Source organism: Panthera uncia, assembly GCF_023721935.1.
Source record: "Panthera uncia isolate 11264 chromosome C1 unlocalized genomic scaffold, Puncia_PCG_1.0 HiC_scaffold_3, whole genome shotgun sequence".
Classification (NCBI taxonomy): Eukaryota; Metazoa; Chordata; class Mammalia; order Carnivora; family Felidae; genus Panthera; species Panthera uncia.
Window position 1 is genome coordinate 87250700 of NW_026057584.1, and position 23893 is coordinate 87274592.

At 35.1% G+C, this 23893-nt stretch overlaps 1 protein-coding gene across 1 annotated transcript in view; it reads left to right on the forward strand.

Annotated features, from left to right (window-relative positions):
* Positions 1-23893, forward strand: part of LRP1B (LDL receptor related protein 1B) — a 1876868-nt gene that overhangs the window by 457617 nt on the left and 1395358 nt on the right. The gene's annotated exons all lie outside the window — the stretch shown is intronic.

Genomic DNA, 23893 nt, shown 5'->3' on the forward strand with positions numbered 1-23893 from the left:
AAATAAATAATAAAAATAAATATTCAGAATATTTCACAAAAAAAAAACAAAAACAAAAAACAAAACTTTGATCGCTCCTTCCTAACCCGTGGATTATAAACATCTCACCTGGCAGTTAGACCAGGACATGAAACTTCAAACTTTTCCAGAGGTTACCATTTGGCAGCCAAAGCCAGCAGTCTCTGGCAAGCATAATTTGTTTCATCTACACAGTGTTTTTTAAAATGTTAAAAATAGTTGCTCCTACTTAAAAATTAGAAGGTATCTCATTTTTTTTTAAAACACATTCTAGTAACATTGTTACTCATCTCAATGAAACAATAGTTATAACTGGGGGTTTGCTGTTTCTGGTACTCAGAGGAGAAGACCATCTAGTTTGCCATAATCTCATATTCATGCCTTATACCTGGTCCATTTGACTCACTCATTTCACCTGCCTATAAGCATTGGAGTTCGCAAACCCTGAGTTTTACTGTTCTCCTATAAGAACCTTCATAAGCCACGTTGATCTTACCCTGATCGTCCCTATCTCCATGCCATTTTATCCAGTGTTATTCACTCAATGCCTTCATTAATACATACCACCATTTTAACATCCCTTCCAAGGTCTTCTGTTCAAGAATATCCCCAGTTCTTTATATCCTTGAATATTGTGCTTGCCTTCACCTTACACATTGTCTTTGGTCTGTGGAACTAATTCAGCATTGGGTCTTGAAATCAGCATAATTCCCAATGTTTTGTATGTGATTTACTTCCCCAAATACATTATAAGCTACTTAATGATTGGAACAATTTATCTTTTTATAAATTCAGGTGAGGCACCAAATTATGTAAGTAACAGGAATTCAATAAATGTTGAAAATTGAATTATGCCAGATACTGTTGTGGGTACTAGAAATCTAAGAAGAAAACATTGCCCTTTCCAATGTTATGGTCTCGCATGGAAAGACTATCTAACAGGCTGAAAATTACAGGGTGATATGATATGAAAGAAGATGTAAATTATTTTTTAAAATATTAATGTCATCTATTAAATAGCTTCCAGGCCCTGCTCTAAGTACTTTCCTTGAATTAATGCCTGTAATCCTCACAATTCTGTGAGGCATATCATTGGGGAAACTGAGGTTTAGGTACTTTCACAAGAATGTCTAGGTTACAAGTGATGGGGTCAAGATGTGAATCCAGACTCTTTGAGTGAAGTGGCATAAGAATGGAGTGCATGATTTGTATTGTGAATACAAGGTGACTTCCTAGAAGGGCTGGCACATGGCTTTTCTCTTGTAATGGAATCCATCACATAGAGAAGGGCGTAGTGTGTACAATACAATTAAATGCATACTAGGTGAAAAGTACATGATGTGTTCAGGGCTTAGTGAGTAGCTGAGATTAGAACACCAGATGTGGCAGAATTGAGAGATGTAAAAGAATTTAAACCTGTTCCTCTGGACAGTGGAGAAATTGGCAGTTTTTATAGGTATGATGTGGTCAGATTAACTTCTTCTAAGGTCTGGCTGATACACTGGAGCTGGACCAACAATAAAGATGCAGCAGTCCAAGTCAGACTTGGGGAAGATTTGATCCAGGCAGTAAACTCAGATGTCACTCAGAGAACAAAGGAAAGAGCTATAGAAAACTTGAGAAAAGGATATGATACAACATAAAAATTTCAATCTTAGTTGCTGATGTCATTACTAGAAAGTCAGGAGGAGAAGATTCGAAGCAATAGGAGATAGGGAGTAGACTGTAAATGCATCTCAGGTACCTTATCTGTTTTTTTTTTTTTTTTTTTCTTTTATGCTCATTAGCTCAAATTGAACCGATAACTCGATGAGAAAATTCTAGTTCTTTTGCCATCAAGCACAAGTTCTTAAAAGCTGTCAGCCCCTCTCGATCAATTATTTTTATTTTCTTTGCACTATTCTCTAAGTACCCAGGTGCACATGTTGGTAACTTCAGAATATGTTTTAATAGTCTTCTATATTACACAACTGATAACACATTTATTTTATTTACTCCCCTCCATTATGAAGTCTGTTGCCAGTATTTCAAGAGAGACTTTTACCAGCTTTCTGGTTGTAGAACCCCAGGAAGAGGAGGCCGACCTTCCTTGTTATCGGATATGTATCTTAAGATGTGCATGGAAGTCAAATATCTAAAGGTTTAGAAATAGACTTATATAAGGGGATTTGGCTTACAAAACGTTATTTCAAGTTATCGTATAATTTTCCCATATGTATGTACATAATATCCTAGATTAAAGTAAAAATTAGAATAAATTTCTAAAGAATTTTTAACTCAATATATTAGGCCATTTGAGGTTGCAATTTTAGGAAAACTAAATCTTAACACCAAAGGTAATGCTTCCTTTTGTGTTTTGCTTTATTCATTCAATGAATGTTTGCTGAGCACATGCTCTGTGATAGGAGCTGCTCTAGGCACTGGGAATATGGATATAAATAAAATCAACAAGGTATCTCTTCTTATGAGTTTATTCTGCTAGTGAAGACAGGCAACAAAGACCAGCCTTTGCAAGGGGCTTGAGTAGAGTGTTGCAGTCATGTTGAAGGTAATGGTATTTTAATGTTATATTTTAGTATCAATAGAAATTTAATAACTATGCTATTTTTTTTTAAAAGTTTTCCCTAGTATGCTATATTCTTACCAAAAGTTAAATGAGGGGGCACCTGGGTGGTTCAGTCGGTTAAGTGTCTCACTTTTGGTTGCGGCTCAGGTCATGATCTCACAGTTCATGAGTTCGAGCCCCACATCGGGCTCTGCACTGACAGTGCAGAATTTGCTTGGGATTCTCTCTCTCCCTCTATCTCTTCCCCTCCCCTGCTTGTTCTCTCTGTCTCTTTTAAATAAACTTAAAAATTAAAAAAATAAATAAAAATTGACAGGAGTACTTTAGATTGCAGGAAAGTTGTGGTTAAAGCAATAACTTCAAGGATCTCTTTAGTTCTTCACACAGTAAACCACACATTTAGACACAAGCTTCAATGGTATAGTTCTACAATACAATGATTATTCTTTGGTTTACTCTTCTTCCTAACGGCTTTCCTAACATGGAATAAACTAGCAAGTGTCAAAACAATGGGCACTAGAAAGAGAATATTCTTCATTTGATCCATGTAATAATGCCATCTTTGCTTCCGTTTTACCATCTCTAGTATCAACAGTTTCATTTTTTCTATTTGTAACATTTTTAGAATGCAACGAAGTTCAAAATATAACAAAATCCGTATTCTTGCAAAAAAAAAAAAAAAAAAAAACAACAAAACACCACGAGAGATGCCATTTACATTTCTGCCATTACTGGGGTGCATGTGTGGCTTAGGTAAGCATCTGACTTCAACTCAGGTCATAATCTCATGGTTCATGAGTTCGAGCCCCGTGTTGGGCTCTGTGCTGACAGTTCAGAGACTGTAGCCTGCTTCAGATTCTGTGTCTCCTCTCTCCGCGCCTCCTCCATGCATGCTCTGTCTTTCTCTCTCAAAATAAAAAACCTAAATAAATTTTTAAAAAATCTGACATTTCTGAGTACATGTCAAGTACTATGCAACAGAAAAATATATAACCTCTCTAAAGCAGAAAACTTTTTTTTTAATTTTTTTTTTAATGTTTATTTATTTTTGAGACAGAGAGACACAGAGCATGAACAGGGGAGGGGCAGAGAGAGAGGGAGACACAGAATCTGAAACGGGCTCCAGGCTCTGAGCTGTCAGCACAGAGCCCGACGCGGGGCTCGAACTCGCGGACCGTGAGATCATGACCTGAGCGGATGTCGGACGCTTAACTGACTGAGCCACCCAGGCGCCCTAAAGCAGAAAACTTTTGACTGGTAAGCCATGCCACCATGTAAAAGCATATCTCAGCACGGGAGAGGTGATCTAGGGTGGTAGCAGATTACAGGTTAAATATTTTTTAAAAAATCAAGAATGGTTTGTCTTGGGGTTAGAAACAAAACAAACTAAAAATAAACCAGAGCATTAAATTAACCAGCTCAAAATTATAATCCTGACTCTGTACCTTTTGAGTGATCAACCTTTAGGCTTATTAATAATACTATAAATGATGTGAATATTAAACAAAATAAAACTTGTAGTAAAGAAACTATAGCAAAATGAACGCTGATCGGTTTCCCTTACCTTTTGCCTGTGTTTTGCTCCCCACCCCAACACCATACATATTAAAATCAGCACAGGCAACTTAAAATACTGCTGGGGACCTACATAGACCAGTCTCCAGGGATAGAGCCAGAGTATCCGTCTGCTTTTATAACTCTCCAGGTTATTCTTAGGTGCATCAGGGCTTGGGAAGTACTGCTCTTTCTCTCTTTCCTATGAATAGGGTTTAGGGTATGTAAAAAGAAAGAGAAACTTATCCCAATTCCTATGAGTTTGCCTAGGACTTTGACGAAAGAGAGGCGAAAAGGAACGAGTACATTGTCTCAACTTCTACCTCTATATGTAGCATATCCTCTCATTTCTCAAGGTGTGGATTTGGAACACACACATCAAAATAATTCTTAAGTTTTAGTGAAAAGTGCAAAGGATTGAGCCCAGCCCCAGATTGCCAGAATCAGAATTTCAGTAAGAGTGGTGGTTTGAGATTCACAGCTCCAAGTTAATGCCCTGAGCCTTTTTTGAATAATTTTTTCCCCTCAAATTTTCCTAAAATTTGGAAGATCTGCTGTGTGGGCACAAACATATTTCATTTACTATTGAATAATTTCTAATTAGAATATGATCTAGCTCGGTGAAGTAATCAGAGAAATTTAAATAAGGTATTCTGTAGAGTATTGAAAGCCTCTAGCTATTAAAGCTCAGAGGTAAGTGTATTTCATAACCCAGTTACCATCTGATTGGCCTAACTGGTTAAATATGTCATAAGCAAACTCTGACGGACTATTTTGTTAGAACAAAATCTGTTAGATTCAAACACATTTTCTTTCCCTCCCTCGCTCCCTTCCTTCTTTCCTTTTTATAGTACTCTTAACAGATTTTATACCTGGGTCTCACTTCGACAGCCAGTGAGCCCTTTTGGTAAGTTCATCAGCATTTTTTTTCAGGTAGGCCTTCCCTGATCTTTGGATTTACAAAGCTAACTTGATGTAGGTTTTTGAGCACCCTATACCATACTCATCATTCCTTATTATCCTTTGTTTAATTGTCTGAACTCCCTACTAAGCGGGAAGATGTGTGAGTGCACATTCTCATTTGTCTTGCTCACCACAGTTTTCCCAGCTCTATGGGGGTTCCAAACCCCATGGAGGCACTCTTTGAATAAAAATTACTGCCAACCCCTACCAAAAATTTGAATGTGTTCAAAAATGTAGGCACAAAGTAAGAATGTTTTCATGAGGCTGCTGGTCTTTGAGCATTTCTGCAGAGAAGCCCCTATTCCTCTAACAGAGAAATTACTGTCATTCTATGTAATAGTGTGCTATCTCTTCACCACATTCTGGGCCATTGTGGTTTTTGCCACTTAATCTTCTACTGGTTTTGAATGCCATTTGTAGCCAGTTTTATGTTAATTGTGCCAATTCTTTCTTGTAGAAGAATATCTGTAGTTCTGTAGTCTTATTGATTCTGGATTTTTTTCCAAGCACGGTTGATGTTCAGGTGGCCACAACAAACTGACAACAGTCTGAGTTGTGTATTCTTGCAACATTACCAATAAGGCCTAAGGCATCTAGGAAGTAACCAGGTATATAAGCCCTGTGTTACATTACCAATTTTGCTGTAATCTTTTATGAGAAGCATTTTAATTTGTTTTCACATTTCCATTTCCATCAGTACTTTTCAATACTACTTTGGGTAACTTAATATTTTTTGAATAAATCATAATCCCTACGTACATGTCAAATGCAAGATGAAAGTAACAACTGCCACTTTTACCATCTCTTCCCAGAACATTAAAAGAGAGAGCAAATGAGAACAGAGCTAACAGCAACCCCATACCTCTGAGAAAGAAATGCTTGACTGATTCGGTGGCCTACTGTGTTTTATGAACCTTAGTTTACAAACCATTAGCCAATAGTCCAACTAGCACACCTTCATTTTTTTTCCCACACCTTCATTTTTAAGCCTAAATGTGAGGCATGACAAATTTATGCTGATTACCGTGTTTATTTGTGGTTTACTAAAATAAAGTAGAAATGAAATGGCCAAGTTATTATTAACTATAAATGTTTAATCTTGAAAGAATGCCATGTTAAATTTTAATATAACAAAGTAAAACTGTTAGGTGTAATGTTTAAACATGCCTGATTATCAAGAAAGAGAAAAAAAAATGTTTATTTATAAAATGACTGCTTATGAAATTGAGAAAACTTGACCCAGGCAAGAATGTTACATTACTCAATTTTAATTTTTTCTAAGTATAGTTTTACAACACACATGAAATTATCATAAAATTACCTATTATTGATTTTTGTTTGAATGTTTCCTTTAATTTCTATTGCCTGTCACCATGAGGTAAACAATTTCTATTTTTTGAAGATCTTGTTCAAATATGACAACAATTACTCGTATCCCTCTCAGTTGTTTTGACTAAGCCAAGTTATACATGTTTAGTTTCTTAATCTTCCCTCATAATTTAATCTCTCCCAGTTGTTTAATTATTGTAGTGGCACCTCCAATTTTTCTGCTAAGAAGTGGTGGGGGTAGGGGGAATTAATGTATTATATCTTAATTGTCTTCTAAAGTTGCAAAATGGGAGGTTGAAGTGTGACTGTGTACAGTGTGCGTGCTCTCTCTTTATATACATATATATATATATATATATATATATATATATATATATGGAGTTTCTAGTGTTCAGAGTTCTGAGTTTTCAGTTGCCTGCTCCCATCCATTAACAATTTAAAGTGCCCAGAATGCTGAACCAGAATTAATAATGTAGAGTTAAAAATCATAATTAAAAGACAATGCAAAATTAAACTTAAAGCAAGAACACAAGGCATGCTTTATTTATGGTTGCAGAATTATTTTTATAAAATAATTGCAATAATTAAAAGTAATATCAATTTCTGTTTTATATCATCACGATTTGCTGATTTCATGTAATTCTTATGATTATACATTCATATTTATATTTTAAACATCAGAATGCTCTGTATTTGATTCTGAGTTTAACAATATTATACTCATGTTCCAAACCTACTTTTTGGTAGCAATTTGTCTTTTTTTTCAGGGTTATACAGAGTCTTAATTTTAATAGAGGAAAAAGAAATTAATAAAGTTGTATCTAGATCATGTATGCAAATAGAGCTTGAGTTGTGTTCTTGGATTTAAAATATGCATATATATCTCGAAGGGCATTTGTGAATTATAGCTTTATAAAGAACAAGACTTAGATATAAGGAAGATTTTATTTACCAAAAGATGGAAATATATGTAGTTCAAGGAGAACTAACCACTCTATCTTATATCAATCTATAAAAACAAAAATCCTGTTTATAAACTGGGAGTTACTTTATTTATAGTACAAAATTAATGAAAGAGTATACAAGCTACATCTTGTTTTCCCCCTAGAATTTGGCAGTAACTGAATCACTGTAACATTGGCTCAACAATTTTTGCAATGTTTTCAACAGATCTTGGTCCTGGGCCTTTGTATAGGACATTTAGGACCTCAATATGTATTTTTTTTAACACTACAGTGGCATTACTGTTATCAAGCAGATATATGTACCTATCTAGTGAGAACAATCCCAAGAGGTGGTCCTTGTTTGAGGCAGGTTATTCATAACATCTGGAGGAAGTTAGACCTAATTCAAACCACTGTTCCAAGAGCATGATAATGTCAGGTTAAAACATCTAAGACTTACCTTCTCAACTTCAAACTGGAGATGATAATGCTTACTTTATAAACTTGTGAAGATTAAGTAAATTTGTACAAGAAATTTATTATAGTGTCTGAGACTATATCATCATCATCATCATCATCCCCATCCCAAGACAGTGTTGCAGCAATCTTTCAAGGCAGACCCAGTGTATTTTCTACTGAGCAATTTCCAAAGGGTAGAAGAAAGCTGGCTTTTTCATGTCTTGTTAGAAGTACAATGGATTCATCCCAGAAGGCATCAGAAAAATGACAAATTACTTTTTATTCATTATACATCTTTCCAAATGACAAGAACAGTTCTTAACCTGAGTTAGGTTAAATGGTAAATCATCTAGTTTTAGAGAATTATACTCAGTAGGGATAGTATAGCATAATCATCTTGTTTAGGAAAAATAAACTAGACACAAAAGAGAGATAATTTGTATGGTGCCAACCCAGCTATGAAGAGTTCATAGTTCATTGTTGACAGTCCTTCCCACATGTGCCAATACTGGCATAAAATAAACGTTGTTAAAAATGTTATAAAATGGATAATCCATTTTTTATTTTGTTAAAACTCTTAAATTTAAAAAATATCAAAAGAATATCAAAGATGATGAGTATGCAGAACAAGGTGTATGAAAAATTACTCAGCAAGAAAAATAAAAGGCAGAGATGTGATATAATCATCTACAGAAATATGTAGGCCTAGAAAAGAAGAAACAAGATGCTTTTCTCATCTTTTGTCATATAATATCTCCTTTCCTGTTCGAATTTTATGAGAATTGTATCTTTATGATTGTGGTTTCTAAAGAGCACCTCTTGTTCCCTAAGGATGTCTAGGAGAGAAGATTATGCTATTTTTCTTTGTTTTTCTGGAACAATTCAGTGGTAATGAGCCCATATTCTTCAGTCTGTAATTTTAGAAATTTCCTAATCCTGTAGACCCAGGACAAGCACGAGGTCAAATGGAATGATTTAAAATCCTGAATCTATCACTAGGCATGTCATTTAATTTCCCAGATCTATAAAATGTGGATGAGAGTAGGATTTTGGGGATGAGTAAATGATTTATACGTTAAGCTCTTAGAACAGAACCTGGTGCTTTTAAGCACTTGGACAGGTTTCCTAAACTATGGCTGGGGCAGTAGGGCCAGTCTCTGGTGCACATGGTTCCTGTTTTGGCCAGGTCTTGTTCAGTGTCCTCCCTCCTTTCCTTCTAATTATCTGCATTCTGCTTTCTTCCACGGCCCAGTCTTTTCTAGTCTGAGAGGCAGGTAAGGAAGTGGAACATTTGCAAGAACCATGGAAGTTACAGAACACCATATGCCGGAATGATGAATAGGAATTAGGCAAGTGAAGAGAGAATAGGAGCAAGGAGTTACAAGGAGAGAGAGTAGTTTATGCAGAGCATCTGTGTTGAATAAGAGCGTGGGGAATTCACAGGTTAGTGCTCTTTAACTTTAGAGTGAAGGGTAAGGACGAGAGATGAAGAGGAGCACAGATCATAGAGAAGAACCATGCAAGTCATTGATACAGATATACTCCTTTTATTCTGAAAGATTTGCAGTCATTGACTGAATGTAGGTGGGGGAGAGAGTTTATCAAATGTCTGTTTTAGAAAAATTACTCTTAGTTGCTTTGTAGAAAAATCAATGGAGATGGCATTTTCATTAAGCAAGGAAAGATGAGTTGAATCAAGGATCTGATGGGGAGGTAGATAATTTGGACAAAATGCTGGTTGATGGCATATCTAAAAGGAAGGGATGAAGAGTCTAAGATAATGACTGTATTTTCAGATGAGAGAATGAGTTAATGTTCATAATGTTTGCTGAGATACCAACTCTAGGACACAGCAGTCTTATACAGAAGATTATGATTTCTATGTTAGAAATGCTGAACTCAGGTTGTCTATATGATATTCACATGGAGAAGTTCAGGAGTAGAAAGGATAAAAGAGTGTGGAGTACAGAAGACATTCATGTTAAGAATGGAGTTTGGGGAGGAAATAGAAGCCATGTGAGTAGAGAAGTTTGTACAGGTTGCCTGAAAACAAATTTGGAAACAACCAAAGACCTACATCCAAGCATTCCAGTGCAGAGAATGATGAAGAGTTTCAAATGCTGTTAAGAAATCCAGTAATTCAATGGGGTGCCTGTGTGTTTCAGTTAGTTAAACATCTGACTCTTGATTTCAGCTGAGGTCTTAATCTCATGGTTTGTGAGCTCAAGCCCTGCATCAAGCTCTGTCCGTGCTGACAACATGGACCCTGCTTGGGATCTCTCTCTCTTTCTCTCTGTGCCTCCCCTGCTCATGAGCATGCGCTCTCGCGCGCTCTCTCTCTCTCTCTCTCTCTCTCTCTCTCTCGTTCTCTCGCACTCTTTCAAAAATAAATAAATTAAACTTAACAAATTAAAAAATATACAGTAATTTGAATACCTAAGTGTGTTCTGGTGTGTACAGAGTTAGTGTAGGAATTGATGCCTGCATATGCATTTACTTTGGAAAAGTATAAATCCTCAGGATTAGTGTCCTGCCTTATTCTACGGTAGGCCTCAAAGTATCCAGCAAAATGCTTTGTGACATATACATGTGTGTGTTGGCTGATTGTTTGGTTGATTTTCTTCTAACTTGAGCAGGAAAGGGATTCTGTTTCCATCTGGTCACTGGAACAGTTCAGCTGATAACCATTGAGGCACAGAGCCATAAATTCTAGCCCTAAATCAGAGGGAAATTAGAGAATATCTCAAATTTCCTTATGTTCCTATACTGAAATTCACTGTAGAGGTATACATTTTCCCCAAATAGATGAGTCGTTCCTAGCTATCCGATATTTATTCAGTTGCCATGTCCTATGTGTATAAATGAACCAGGTTAATTAATGCCTGCTAGTCTATCAGGTGAAACCAATGGCAACAAAGTCCTTTCAGCAGTTACTTACTGTCTTCCCTGAACCATGGGTTTTCCCATGATTTCAGAAATCAGTTTGTTATTTAATATTCCATTCCTAGAAATGCCATAATTTCATTTCTTGTTGTTGGCTTTCCTTTGAGGAACTTAAATTATCTTTACTCTTAGAATGTATCTTTTTCCCTCCATTTGTCTCATGTGGTCTTTTTTTTTTTTTTTTTTTTTTAACGTTTATTTATTTTTGAGACAGAGAGAGACACAGCATGAACGCGGGAGGGTCAGAGAGAGGGAGACACAGAATCTGAAACGGGCTCCAGGCTCTGAACTGTCAGCACAGAGCCCGACGCGGGGCTTGAACTCACGGACCGCGAGATCACGACCTGAGCCGAAGGCGGCCGTTTAACCGACTGAGCCACCCAGGCGCCCCTGTCTCATGTGGTCTTGATGGTGTACCCCATAGTAAACCAAACTATAATACAAGGGAGGCACCCTGGAAGGGGGAAAATAATACACCATTTCATTTTGTATGACAGAAGTCAACTGAATGCAAATGAACTTGGAATGAACTGCTAGGAAATGTTTGTTTTTGTTTGGTTAAAATTTGTCTCTAGAATTTAATGTTTGATATCAAAATTTCACGCCATGTGACACCAGAATTCGGTATCAGAATTAGAGTTCTGTCAGTGCACCTGAGTGGCTCAGTCAGGTTGAGCATCTAACTTTTGATCTCGGCTCAAATCATGATCTCACTGTTGGTGGAATCAAGCCCCACAATGGGTTTCATGCTGTCAGCATGGGGCCTGCTCAAGATTCTCTCTCTCTGCTCCTCCCCTGCTTGCGTGCATGCTCTCTCTCTCTCAAAATAAATAAACTTAAAATCTTTAAAAAGAATTAGAGTTCTGTGATTTTTAGGCTCAAAAATAATTATGACATTTTCAAAAAGTAAAGTCCCTGGTTATTGATGTCAGCTATGCAAATCTATACCATAGTTACCTAGTATAATAGTACTTAATTTATTTGTAACTGACTCCAATTTTACCAAGCCTTCTTAAAAAAAAAAAAAAAGTTTGTAAATTTGGAATACAAACTGCTGTTAAAAAAAGGAAAAGAAAAAGTAGAGTCCCCATGATCAATTCCATATATAAATGTATAGATGTAATTCTTTCTGGATTTGGCATATTTTTCCTTGTAAAAATACAATTAACTTGAACATATGGGACACTCATACCACAGCATGGACTAAGAAATTCAAAGACATAATTGGAATACAAGGAAACAGCATGCTTGTGTAAGCATAGTAAAATTCAAGATAATAATTTTAGCCTAATTTATGTTCTAAACATTTAAAAGATGAAGTTGACTGAAAAAACCATTGGAATTCAAACTTTTGCCTCTAAGCAATGCATTGAAATTTATTGATAAAGCAATTCTTGTAAAGGCATAAATCATATTTATAAAATAGGAAAGAATGAACTAAATAATGGCAGAAATTCCATTTTTCCTATTGCATTACTATGGTTACCTTGTGAAAGACTTGAAGCCTTTTTAAAATTGAAGTCTTTCAAGTGTTTACAGGAGAAGATAATGCTGTTAATACCTCCATATTTTATATTTTTTGTGGCTATCAGAAATCATAGAAATTTACATTTCAATCAGTCTTTTGTACTGGAGACAGGGATGATATTTTCATAATAAATTTTCACAGCTGGTTGAAAAATAAGTCAGCTGACTGGTATCTATTCTATTGCTAAAATAGACATTTATGAGGTAGAAAAACTGGTTTAAAATTTAAAAGTGTGCTAACTTAAACTTTGATCAAAGGAGGTTTTCTAATTTAAAAGAAAAAAAATTTTGTTCATTTTTGAGAGTGCAAGCAGGGGTGGGGGTGGAGAGAGAGGGGGATACAGAATCTGAAGCAGGCTTCAGGATCTGAGCTGTCAGCACAGAGCCCGATGTGGGGCTCGTACTCACGAACTGTGAGACCATGACCTGAGCTGAAGTAGGATGCTCAACTGACTGAGCCACCCAGATGCCCCTTTAAATTTTTTTTTTTATGTTTGGTTTTCTAAGTTTTTGAGAAATACTTCATTTCTAGCATAAATTGGAGCCATTCACACACACACAAAGACCTATTATATCATTTTAAATCTGGACTTTAAAGATCTCAAGCTGTTTAACATTATAGTGAGTTTTGTTTTTCTAAATAAATTCCCTTATCTACACATAACCTATATAAGCAAATGATGTGCAACAAAAGTAATACATATCAAAGGATACATATTATGTGTGTGTTTTTGATTGATACACATACATTATTTTCAGCCTTATCTATATATGCAGAATGGTATGTGTTGGTGTTTTTGTGGAGCTGTGTGATTAAGTGAACATAGGATACTCTTTTGAGGCAAACTGACCTTCATTTGAATTCTGGATCTGCCACTTACTAGTCAGTCTTGGAAAACGTGCCTGTAATTTCCAATATTGCTTATACAGAAAAGGAAATGCATCCTTAGCTAGATTGTATGGTGAGGAAAAGCTATGATATATGCAAAGTGCCTAGAATAGTGATTAGCACATATAATGCATCTTATTTATATATACAAAGGTGGCTTCTAAGAACAAGGCAAATAACAACAGAAGTTAGTTTTTGCCACACCTGTGGTTAGGCCAGGAAATTCCTTGGGGAAGAGTTGGGGTGCAAAGAGGGTGAGCCACTTTAAGAAACAGCAACTACAGTAGATTCTGACTCTATCATTTTTTAATGAGAATAGTCAAGGGAGAAGGAATTGGAAATAACAGGCGACACATTATCTTGAAGTATATGTGTATTGGGTAATGGTTTGGCTGAGGAAGGTAATAGATTAAGATTTTATCATTTAGTAGATTAGCATTTAATCATTACTTGCCCAAAGGATGGAGAGGTATTTGACAGCCATGTTTCTTTCTAGGAGATCTCGATTGAAATGTTTTTTGATACATAGACATAATGGCTTTGTGTAGTCAATGGTTCTAAAAAGGCAAATTTCTAACGAGCTGGCGATGTATTGAAATAGGACTGTGGTTTCTGGAATTAGATACCATGGACTGACATTCTTATAGCGCTGCATCCTAATTGTTTGACTCTCCATAAATTAAACTCTTATGTGCCTCAGTTTAATTATGAACTGAAGTATGTGCCTTCATTTTCATCATTGCGAAGATTAAATGACGACTTCTGTCTTCGGGTTGTTTTGGCTCGAATTCTTGTGGCACCAATTACTTTTTATTTGATTTCGCAAAAGTTACTTAATATCTGTGTCTCAGTTTTTGTGTGTGTTTTATTCTGTTTTGTTCTGCCAATCTATACAATTGAGATATTAACAGAACATTTGTAAGGAATGTACAAATTGGGACAAAAACATTTGTGTTAGGAAGAAAACTGACATGAGAAAAACTCAAATTCTTATGTTATACATCACAGTGTTTTTTAAAATATTTTTTCTCACATTTATTTATTTTTGAGAGACAGAGCGTGAATGGGAGGAGGGCAAAGAGAAAGGGAGACACAGAATCTGAAGCAGGCTCCAGGTTCCAAGCTGTCCACACAGAGCCGATGCAGGGCTCAAACTCACAGATCATGGTATCATGACCTGAGCTCAAGTCGGATGCTTAACTGACTAAGCCACCCAGGTGCCCCTATATCATAGTGGTTTTTATTTATTTTTTTTTAAATTTTTTTTTTTAACGTTTATTTATTTTTGAGACAGAGAGAGACAGAGCATGAACAGGGGAGGAGCAGAGAGAGAGGGAGACACAGAATCTGAAACAGGCTCCAGGCTCTGAGCTGTCAGCACAGAGCCCGACGCGGGGCTCGAACTCACGGACCGTGAGATCATGACCTGAGCCGAAGTCAGACGCTTAACCGACCGAGCCACCCAGGCGCCCCATCAAAATCTAAAATCTCATCTAAATATCATCAGTTAAAAAGATCCAAATCTTACCATCTAAATCATCTAACTCAGGTATAATTGTGACTATGTATGATCCATCCTGGGGCAGAATAAGTCTCCATCTGTGAACCTGTGAAACTAGAAAACAAATTATCTGTTCTCCAAACCCAATGGTGTGACAAAAGTAAGATACAAGTTATAAATATTCCTATTACAAAAGAAATAAAAGGAATAATAATAATAAAAAAAAAAAGGAGTCACTGGTCCCAAGCAAGTTACAAAATACTAGTAATAAACTCCATTAGGTTTCAAGACCTGGGAATAATCTATGGCTGTTGATTCCACCATCTGGGCCCACAGCTCAGCCCTTTGAGTCATTCCTTCTTTTCCTTGAAGAATAGTGTGTGTTTCTAGTTGAGTAATTCTATCAGTCTTTTTTCTATCATTATAATTTTGGGAGTTGGACCACCTTCCTTTATTTTATCCTGTCTCTGTCCCTTTTAGTTTAAGCTGGCAGAGTTTCTGTTGATACAACATCCTCAAAGACCTTGTGGGTCTCCCATGTATATCACAGGGATTCACTCCATTAGACAAGAGGCTTCTCCACAGATCTGTCCTGAAAAATCCCATCTTTCTTTCTGGCTTCCGCTGAGATGGTGGAGCCACATGCCTAATCTCTTTAAAGAGTCCTCTGTGTGATTTTATACTCTGCAAATTTGATCCTTTCAAGGCACTAGCAAAACCCCACAACCTTGGCTTTCTCTTCTAGAGCACACTTTGCTGGCAGTTAATCTCCTAATTTTAGCATCTATTGAAATCAAGATAAGCTGATTTTTCCAAATCTTTTTTTTTTTAATTTTATTTTTTATTTTTCCAAATCTTAAGTACTGGTTCTATTTGGCTAAACATTCCTTCTTCAATTTATCTCTCTCCTTTTGCATTTTTAAATATAAGCAGAAGGAAGAAACAAGGCATACCTTCAATGCTTTGCTTGAAAATCTACTCCGCTCAATATGCAAGCTCATTGTTGGAAGTTCAGTTTCCACATGATCGCAGGGCACAATACAGCTAAGCTTCCTGCTACTATATAACAAGGATCTTCTTTTTTCCGATTTCAATAACATGTTTCTCCTTTCCTTCTCACCTCTTACCAGGAGCACATTTAACATCTGTATTTCTATTAAGTATTTGTGATGATTTAAGTATTCTCTAAGATGATACAGGTTTTCTCTACCATACTCTTCACTTCTTTCTAAGTCTTTACCAGTAGCATCTTGAACATATTTCTAAGAGTTCAAGGAAACTGGAGCTTTTCCTATCATGTTTCTCAAAATTCTTCCAGCTTCTTCCTGCCACCTAATTTAAAGTCACTTGCACATTTTTCAGTATTTATTCTAGTAACACCCCACTTTTAAGTACCAAAGTCTGTATCAGTTTTGGTTCTGGACACTCCAAGGAAGACATTTTACTTTCTCTTTTCCAGCTTCTAGGGCCTCCTAGGATTCTTGGGTTTGTGCCCATAACACACATGCAGAGTGAAAGACCAAGAAAGTATCCCATCCATATTTTCCCAGGAATAATATTTTGTAGGTAATATAAACAAACACTGAATCTGACTCAAAAAAAAAAAAAAGGGGGGGGGGTGCAGGGAATGGGGAGAAGCTACTGTAAAATCAAGTTTATCATTATTCTCATAACTTAAATGAGGAAGAGATTTCAGGTTTAAAAAAAAATAATCTTCTTCCATGATTTCATATTTAAAATAGTTTACCATTGTCCTAATGTACTGATAAGCAGTACTTCTGTTACATATCCCATTAAATATATTATCAAATCAGCTAAGTTATAGAAGAAAATGCTATCACAAAAATCCCAAGACAAGTTGTATTCAATTATACCATTTTGAAATAATATATACTTTAAAAGTTTTCTAATCATTCAATCCTTTTCTGACTTTCGCTTTGAGCCTGGTTATATGACATCTGAGGGAAAGTTTTACATTAGTTTAATAGAGATATATTTTATGAAAGGGAGTATTATTTGAGATGAATGAAAATAGGACATGTATGATTATTTTTCTCATACTTCATTTAATTTATTAATGTCAGGTCAATTATTACTGTTGCATATCAACAAGGTAATTATAAGGCCAGTTGCATAGTGTTTCTTTAGAAATCCTTTTATGCCATCTGCTTTTGATTTTCCCAACATCCTCTTCTATGATTTATCCAAAACGGTTTTTCTAGCAGATTAAATAGTAGTTATAAGCAGTGCTAGTTAGTTGATAAAAAAAAACGTGAGCTAAGAAGACTGCAAACACTACTGCTTGTTGCCTCTCAATCCAATCTCTTGACATTCTAGTTCATTGTCATCTCTCTTTCAAGAAATTTACCCCCAAATGTGAAGGAGCACCCAGTGCTATTGATAGGCACCAAATTGAACACAAACACACACATTTTTCCCCTTTACTTCACTCTGATTTTTACTTTTTTCCACTTTTGCTTCTGATTCTTCTTCATCTAAACTTGAAAGGAAAGAACCAGGTTAGAGAGAACAAGCATTGAGTGTATAAAGCAGTGATGTCAAAGAGGTGTTGTTAATCCCCCAAACAGCCTGGCCGTGTTGAGGACACCTCTCATTGTGTAGTTGAAAATTGGAAATATCTATGAGTTTATTACAACTCTTCTTTCCCAATTCTATTGAACTGAAGGAGAGTAGGAAGCTTAGACATGGTAGGATTTGGGAGATCATTTAATTTAATCCTCTGCTTTTATACACTTACCCAAAATCGCACCAGTAGTAGAATTTGAGCTTAATAATTCAATTGAGAGTTCTTCATGCCACACTGTATATCCTCAGTCAAGAATAAAATAAACTTTGTTCTGATGTTCCGCCTTAGATGATTTGTTCCTAATTCTTAAGGTGATCCAAATGTCATATATACAAGAACAGTTTGTTTTTTAGTGATCGATCTTAATGCTCTGATAAAACATATACAAGGACATAGGATAGAATAAAGGAAAAAAACAAATGGTAAAATAATAAATTATTAAAATAAAGGTTTTTTTCTCCTATATTATTTGGAAAACTCTATGGTTAAATTGTTATCTCAGCTATGTTCCCAAGACTCACATTTCTTAAAGTTTAAAATATTATGAAACACTTCAGACTGAAAAGGAGAAAATCATTTAACTCATAACCATGTACACACTCTTGGATTTAATTAATGTTGATCCTTTGGCATATTTACCTTGGATCTTTTTTTTTTCTCAAAGAAATATTATGGATACAATTAAATCACTTCTCATTTAATACCCATCCCTTAATTCTAGAAGGTGGACTAATTAAGTGTATACCATTCCCACTCCAATTTTTATATTTTATTATATTTGTATCTATTTATAAATTATTTATAATTGTTATTGTTTATCTTTTATATCTACCCAAATCATATCCAAGTATTAATATACTTTTGTACATTATGTGAATACACGAAGATAATGTTCATTTACATTAACTTTTTCCACAGCATGAATATATCACAATTGATTCACCTTATATCAATGAGCATTTAGGTTGTCCAGTTCTTATTCTTGTAAACAATTGTGTAATAATCATGTCTGTTTATATTTCTTTGCTTTCAAAAATTATTTTCTTAGAAGGAGTATTGATGGCCAGAAGGTACAGCATCTTCAGTTTGCTAGGGGTAATCAATTGCTTATCAGTCATTGACCAAGTTTGCACCCACATCAGTAGAACATGCATATTCCCTTATTTTCCACATTTTTAACAGCATTTGTTTTAATCAGAATGTTAGATTACTGCTTGTTTGAGGCATACAAAGTGATTGTGGCTTAAAACAGCAAACATCTATAGTTTCTTATGATTACAGACTTAGCTGGTTATCTCTGCCTCAAGTGTGTTGAGAGGCAGCAAATAGGTATTACCAGGGCTGTGTTTTTATCTGAAGGCTTTATTGGGGAAGACTCACTTCTAACCTTACTCATGGTTATTAGCAGGATTCATTTCTGTGCTATTGTACTGAAGTTCATGTATAATATTCCTCACTGGCTGTTGGTAAGAGACCTTCCTCAGTTCTTTACTACATGTGCGTTTCTATAGGGCAGCTGACAGTATAACAACTAGTTTCACTCAAAGTAAGTGAGAAAATAAGCATGAATTCCAGGGAAAGAAAAGTCTTGTAGCCTTATCTCTTGAAGGAGACATCTCATTACTTTGTCATATTTTACTCATTAGCAGTAAGTTATTAGGTCCAGCCCAGACTCAAGGGACTTGTACAGGGGCATGAACACCAGGAAGTAGGTATCATTGAAACTCATCTGAGAGGCTGACTGCCACAGTATTTCATTGTAGTGTTTACATTTTCTGATCATTACTTGGCCATCTTTTCATAGGTATTTGACCATCAAGATTTCTGTTTTATAAACATCCTGTTCAAATTCTTTCCCGTTTTTCCATTGAGTTATAGGTTTCTTTGCTTTACTTATAATATACTATGTATACATATATGTTCTGGGTACTAATCTTGGTTAATCTTATGAGCTGGAGACCATTCATTTCTCACCCAGCTTTGATCTGATATCCTTTTCCACCCATTTTCCTTACCCCCATTACCAGAACTGCTCTCGTGAGGTCATCATTGATTTTCATATTGTTAAATTCACTGGATGCTTTTCAGTGCCCGTCTTAATTGACTTGTTGGCAGCATTCAATACAGATGAGTAGTTTCACTCATTTATCTCAAAAATGCTTCTCGAGTCGCAACTTTGTCAGGTATACTATTTGTTCTTGGCTTTTGTGACACTATCATATATTGGGTTTTCACCTTCCACTATGGCTGCTATTTGTCATAGCCTTTTGCCAGTTTTTCTACCTTTACTTGACCTCAAGATGTTGAATTTATTGGGATTATTTCTGACATTCTCTCCCTGGGGATTTTCAGTCCTATGGATTTACATATATCATTATGCCAACAGTTCTCACATTTATATTTCCAGAACCGTATCATCAATCTCCTATATATTCACTTGGGTTTCTCAAATTTAATCAGTTTAAGTCTGAAATTTTGATCATTTTTGTTCCTCAGTTGCATCACAAATTTCACCCAGTTGGTGATACCAGAAAACCAGAAATTATGACACCTTCCTATTTTAATAAACATGAAGTCCTGTGTATACTACCAACCCAAACCTCTTATGGTCTCTCTTACCACTCTGTCTCTATAGCTATTACCCTTAAACAAGCTACTTTCTTCTATCCCTTAGGTTTCCTCACTTTTTTTTTTAACATAAAATCCATAGCAGGATATTTTTAATGTAAAAATAATAGCATAACTCCCCTGTAATAACTTCCTAAAGGATTTCTATTGAGTAAGATTCTGAGTCTTCAATGAGAGATTTCATTGTAGGCATTGCACACAGTGCTTAAGCTAGGCTTCCTGCCATATGTGTCCTGTTTTCCCTCTGTTGGTCTAGTCATACTGGGTTTCTGTCTTTTTCTGTAAAATCCTAAACTACTCCCAGTGTCAATTTTTTTGAACTCACAATTCTTTGCACATGAAGAAATCTTCCACTCTGCCTGCCTAACTTGTACTCATTCTTCAGATTTCAGTGAAATGTCACTGCTTTGAAAAAATTTTCCCTGCTTTTCCAGTCCAAAATTAAATAGTTTAGTTTTCTATTTCATGACATTATTTTTTATAACACATCAAAATTTTAACAATACAGTGATTTACGGTTATTTTGGTAATTGTTTACTTAACATCTGCTTCATCCATAGACAATGATTATATAAAAGCCAGGCATATATATGTAGTGGTTTTGCATTTCTAGATTCCAGAATATTGTTTGGCCCATAGTTGGCACTTAATTAATGTTTGTTCAATGAATTACTGAATGTACTGCTAGCTCTAACTCCAGAGGAGCTTTTAATCCCATTGGTACAAAATTAAAGAGAAATACAAAATTGAAAACTAAAATATGAGCCGTGGTCATTAAAAATACTCTGAGGGGAAGTTTCATAACCTCATTAGCCATTCGGTTCCTCATTATTAAATGAGGGGTTTAACCTAGATCAAGTCTAAGATGGATTTTACCTCTATCATTAAACAATTCTAACTGCTGGTTCAGGAAGAAAGATCAATGTGTTCAAGGAAAATTTCATGAAGTTTTGATGATGAAAGCTATAACAGAGAAGAAGTAGAAATCAACCTATGTATTCTGAGATAGTGAGATGGACCAGCTGCCTGGAGTAAAGGACTATTTGGGGTTTTAGTAGAAGAGAAAACTACATGAAGCCATTTTCTAAGGTATCTAAACATGAGGACAAGGGTTTGAAATTTGAAAAGCCACAACACAGTGCAGGATTTTGACTGTAATGTGGACTGCACATTATTTTATTATTTTAATGTTTTTATTTTTGAGAGAGAGAGCGAGCGCGCGTGAGTGGGAGAAGGGGCAGAGAGAGAGGGAGTCACAGAATCCTAAGCAGGCTCTAGGCTTTGAGCTGTCAGCACAAAGCCCGACGTGGGCTTGAGCCCACAAGCCTTGAGACCATGACCTGAGCCAAAGTCAGACTCCCAACCCACTGAGCCACCCAGGTGCCCCTGTACATTATTTTAAAAATAAAATTCTATTTGATTCAGTAAACATACTGATTTTTGGCTATGTGCTAGGCCCTACTAAGCCCTAGGAATACAAACATGAATGAGACATGGCCTTTACCTTTGTGTACCTCAGAATAGTGGGGTGACAGTCTTAAAAATGAATAATTATAATATTTCATCAAAAAAGAATGTACAAAAAATATATACATAACTAAAAATACAATGTGTTCATGAGTATTTTGTAACAAAAGGCAGTATTGTTTGGTGGAAAGATTATGTTTCATGTGTGTATACTTTGAAGAGGTAAAACCAATTTTAGGAATCTAGCCATTTTGGAGAGGAGAAATTATAAATTCAGGATCATTTACAACTGGGTAACTTTATCTCCTTACAATCCTTCTCCAGGTCTGTTTCTTCACATGTAAGATGAACACACATACTAAAAAATTGATGAAAGAATTGAAAACATAAGTATGTGAGTCAGTGAGGAAATGATGCAAAATTTAACTGAAAATGTAAGGACAATTGTGTCCTCGTTTCAGAAAAAGAATAGATTTCTAACTTAGCCTAAAATGTGAATATACAATGAATTTAAAATAGTTAAAGGCTAATACTTGAGTGCTTACTCAGAGTCAGGTGTTTTAAATGCCATATGTGCATTAATTTCATTTAATACTCACAAAATACCTATGGTAGGTGCTGTTATTAGTACCATTTTAAATACAAGGAACTGAGATACTTGACAGATTGAATACCTTACCCATAGTAGCCCATCTCTTTGTAATAGGAACTCAAGGACTCTGGATGATGAACATGGCTTCTTAATACCATGTTCTATAGGCTCTATAAAGATTGAATTAAAAGTCTATAAATGTTAGGTTAAAAGTATAACATTAGAAATAATCTTGGAAAATTGTTTTCATAACTTTGTGGATGAAAACCTCCCTAAAGCAATAGCCAAAGCCACAAGTAAAAATATGTATTTATACTTTTATATAAAAAAATACAATTTTTAATTGTTTTTAATTTAAAAATATAATTTTTTATAAATTGTTATTACATGTATTTTCAAAATTCAAAAAGTATTTTGTTATGCTAGAAATATAAAAATTCAAGGAAAAAAATATTTTCAGTGCATATAGTATAAAATGTATTAATATACAAAGAGTTTCCACAAATCAATAAGAACACAAATCTCCGTGAGAAAAATAGTGAAAGAACAAAAAGGCAGCAATTTGCAAAAAAAAACCAAAAATTCCTGAAATTATTTTAAAATGCATGCTGAAATTAAAGTGAGTAAAAATACAAGTCAAAACAAAAAATGATTGGCAAAAATAAAATATTAACAGTAGCCAATGTTGTTGAAGGCACTAACAAACATTACTGATGTGTTTATAAGTACCCCATGCTTTCAGGAGGGCAGTTTGTTTTATCAACATGTTTAATGCAAATTTTCTTTAATAATGCAAATTCTTTACAAGAAATCTACCCAGTTTGGCGTAGTGGTTAAGGACTTTGGTTTCAGAAAAATGTGGATTCAGTTTCCTCCGATACCATTATTGTATGTGTACCCTTGAAGAAATTCCTCACTTTCATAAGCTTCAAATTACTCATTTGAAAACAAGATAGCAATAGCAAAATTGCCTCACAGGGCTGTTCTGTAGATTAAATGAAATCATGCATGTAAAGCAATTAACACATTTTAGGAGTTGATAAATGTTAAATATTATGATTATTATTAAATTATACTATAGATAGGTCTCCAGTGTGAAGGGATAGCTTTATGAGAATGTTTATTGTACTATAAAAGCAATAATTTCTATTAAGTGTTTGACACAGGCTCAGAATCACTGCAAGTAGTACTGAAAAATTGTGGAGAATAAATTGGTCCTCAGAAGACAGGAGATAGGGAAACATTGCTCTGTGTGAGTAAAGTAATATATGCAATGGGTACAAATGCAGAAATTTTGTAATAATTGATAATCCTTAAAATGGTTATTAGGTAGATACCTTTAAATCTAAAAGAAAAGAAAAAGTCAACTTCTCTCTCTACATGAAAGAAATGTTGAGTTGGCATTTTAAAACCTCATTTACTTGTATTGCAAAAAAAACAAACATAGGCCATTTTTCCTGTTTGTGGGTAAGATTGTGAAATATGACTGGGCAACAGTATGCAATGGGGACTCCGATGTATTACTAACAATAGAGAAGATGGCATTTAAACACATGGCAATTAGTTTGAATGTCTCATGGACTGATCAAAGGTTCTGCTAATGGATACATCTGCTTAATATTTTTATGAATGATTTAGGAGTTATTAGAAGTGTGATTCCTCAATTTTCAGATTTCACAACATTGCATAGGTAAGTTATATAGGTGATGTGATCAAGATTTGAAACGATCTAGGGAATTTAAGTCACTGTATTAAAATCAAGATACTAGTTAACAAAGAAAACTAAGTTGCTTCAAGTTCAAAATACCAACTGTACTATTAAAGAAGTTCATATAACAAATTATTCACAAAAACTATGATCCAAAATTATGCAATTTATTTATATATATATATGTGTGTGTGTGTGTGTGTGTGTATACATACATA